Here is a 3,482-nt window from a genome sequence, read left to right as displayed (position 1 = left end):
TTTTTTCCTTTCCCCCTGTTGTTTCTCTTTCTAAACACGTAAGGACCAGAATGGGCAAACAATTAAGGTAAAACCTTTCTGCTTATTAATAAACAAAATATTTTGGAGATAAACATTATTCTCACAAGGTATCTGTCGTCTTGCAAGTAAAATAGCTCAGGGAAAGAAGGAGACTACACAGCATCCTTTTACAGTGATTATGAACAGAAATGTCTTTCTGGATCTTTCTGAATTTTCTGCGACTTGGTGGGAGAGAGAAGAGGGATCTGAAAAATATTACCCTCAGTTCTTTATCACTTATTTTGCCTGGTTTTAGTGAAGGAGCTGGCAAAACCATCTTTATTAGGATCTTGTTTGTACAGAAAATGGGGACTGGCTTTCCCCAGGCTTTCACCATATATGTTCAGTTGTCTATGAGGATTTACCCGGTGCTGTCTGAGAGTGGGATGTATGAAATTTCTGTCTTTGCTGTCACTGAAGGAGGAGAAAAAGCTGAGAACCTGTTCCTGAAGTGTAGTTCTGACACACAAGGGATAAAGGTTTAGCAACCTTTAGGTTAAAACTGTTGAAGATAATTGGTGAAACCAAAGTATATTATTTATATATATAATAACATCTCTGTCTAGCTTCAAATTCTGCGAACCCTCTTTTTTATATGGACCCAAAAGTTTGCTGATTGTGAAGGCAAGTAAGAGTAATGAATGGACACAAAACATGGAAAGCTAACCAAACATTACTTTTTATTTCAAAACAATCACATTCTTATATTGAAAATAATGCCACAATTTAGACTTGTTTACATAATAGTTTGTTTATAACTTCTTCAAATGATTTATTTTTGGTCACTGTACCACTGTTTTCAGAAAGTCGCCCCGTTCTTTCCCTCCATCCATTCAGACATTCACATTTCAGTACAGACACGCCCTTCCTCCTAAGCAACCACATGGTGACATTAAGCATGGGTTCATTTCATCTAGTTAGAGTTGTCAGCTAAGTCAGTGTTTACATTTAAGTACTTTTTCTACATTTCCCAGGTGTCCATAGTCAATAAGAGCTTCTAGACCACTAATTATCACACATGTTTTAGATATCAGTGTAGGGTGAATCACACTTTTCATTTTTTTTTTTTTTTTTTTTTTTTTTTTCTGAATAGCTGAACTATGGTTAAATAAGAAGAATAAATGAGGAATCCTTCCCTTTACCACCTGAACCACTAGCATTAAATTTGATTGGGTATTATTCTTCCTTTACCTACAAAGTATCTGTCTATCATGTCTCCATTTTTTCTCTTTATTTTACTCTTCCCTTCTGGAACTAATTCTAATTTAAATTAATAAGCAATTTTAAATTTGTGATTGTTTTTATTCAAAACAGTTTTACTGAACTGATATTTCCCCCCTCCTTATAAGTAATACATTATTTTTCTTACAAATTAAAAATCCTCCACCAAATATAATGAGTAATGCAAGTAAGCATGAATAACTGTAAGTACTTTGGAAAGTTATTAGCATCAAAATGCAGCCTGTGTTTAATGTTTTTCAATAGTTTGAAATCTAAAAGAAAATATTGGTAGATGCAAAATGTCAGTAAAGCATTTGACTCTATGTTCACTCAAAAAGATATTAAAATACATCTGTTTCTTTTTAAGCATGACTTTTAGTAGAGATGGACTTAAAAAGCTTCCATGTACTTTGCAAAAATAACCAGATCCAACCTGAGAAATATAACAGGAAAAAACATTATGAAACACACTACCTTTCCTAGTTCTAAGAAAGCTATATCCTAGTTTTAGACTGACATATAGTTCAACAGCATACATTTCATACTCTAAATGATTTGACAATTTGAAAATATTTCTTTTTAAAAAATAGCTATCTGTTCAAACAAATATCTATCTTGGAAGGAACTCAATGAATTTTCTGTTTGTAATTAAATTGGCAAATTGAAAGATACACATTTCCAACACAGACCAAAAGTTAATACTCATACTCTCCTTCCATGGAAAATTAGTGCAAATTTACTCATTATAAAATGAGTCCTGATAGAATTCCTTGGTGGTCATAGCTCTTTTTACAGTCTTGGGCCTCATTACTCTGTGCATTAAAACAATTTTGAAGCACTTTCATTTCATAAATAAATACTTACATTCAATTTATGGCTTATGTATGTGTCAAAACTGATAGGTGGGTCATAAACAACTAAAACCCCTTACGAAAAAATATTTTAATCAGATAAATTAATAATGAATAATAAGATAAATCAGAAATGAAAGGTATTTTTTCTCATTTTACTTATAGAAAAGAGTACTCTCTGTTTTTATTGTGAGATAGTTTTCATATTAATAGGATCTTCCCATTATTTTTTTCTGTAAGATGGAAGAGAAGACAAGTTAATTTGAAAAATAAAAGCAAAATATATGCCAGCATGTTTTTCAAAGTGGCAGAGTTTTATTATTTTGCATTAAGGACTGAATGATAACTTTAGAGTCTCTGAATTTTATAGCTTTGTAGAAATAAAAAGAAACTTTAAAAAAGGGATGGTGCCACAGACTATTATTTGTGCAATTCTCAACTCATTATTTAACTTTTAATAACATTTACAATAATCTACACAAGTTCTGTTTCTTTTTTTCTCTGAAGACTTGGTACCATATTTATTACTAATTCTTCATTGAGAGGCATGGAGAGATCAGATTTGTGTGTGTTTGCAATGTTTTACTATACAGATATAAATCAGTGCTGGAAGAAGTAGAAAGGCAAGGACATCAACCTAATTTGAAAAAGACAGTAACAATGCTAAGCTGAATTAAGTTTAAGGTCAGGAATCATGGAGTAGAATAATGCCAACGAAGCTACTAGACCATTCTGCTGCATTTAGCCTGTGATGATAATGAGGTATCACTGAATGCTAAATAGATTATACATGGAAATTTGGGCCTGGAAGGAAAGCTCTTATCCTTTTTTAAAGCAATGGCAGAGACACTCAATGATTTCATGACCCAAATATTTAATTTCACAGAAGACATTCAGTAGCCTCTCCATCTTAAATTAAAGGTACAAAAAGTTATTTTTAAAACTAAGTGTTACAATGAATTGTTTTCCAATGCAATCATTGCTCATTGCTGAAGATAATTTTCCTGCACTCATTCTTACCCTTCTGTAGCTATATCCTTAGTCTTAAAAAATCTATTTTAAATTTAGCCCCATGAAGAATCATTTCAGTGCAGTCACTGGGTGTTGTTGAATATAATTTTCCTGCAGTCAGTCTAATTTTTGACCCTTCATAGCTATTTCTCAGTCCTTTCCAATAAACCCAGCCCCTCTACTTTTTTGTTCCAGTACTAGTCATCCAAAAAGTATTAGAAACATGTCAGACTCAAGACATTTGCATTGGAAAATAGGTCCACATTTTACATAGGTTTTTAAAGCTAAGTAGTAATGAAAGTGTCATGAAAAAAGAAGCAATTGTTACTATATTTTGCA

This window comes from Athene cunicularia (assembly GCF_003259725.1).
Source record: "Athene cunicularia isolate RWA chromosome 1 unlocalized genomic scaffold, athCun1 chr1_part2, whole genome shotgun sequence".
Taxonomy (NCBI): Eukaryota; Metazoa; Chordata; class Aves; order Strigiformes; family Strigidae; genus Athene; species Athene cunicularia.
The sequence above is the reverse complement of the archived record's forward strand: the minus strand, read 5'-3'. Positions refer to the sequence as shown.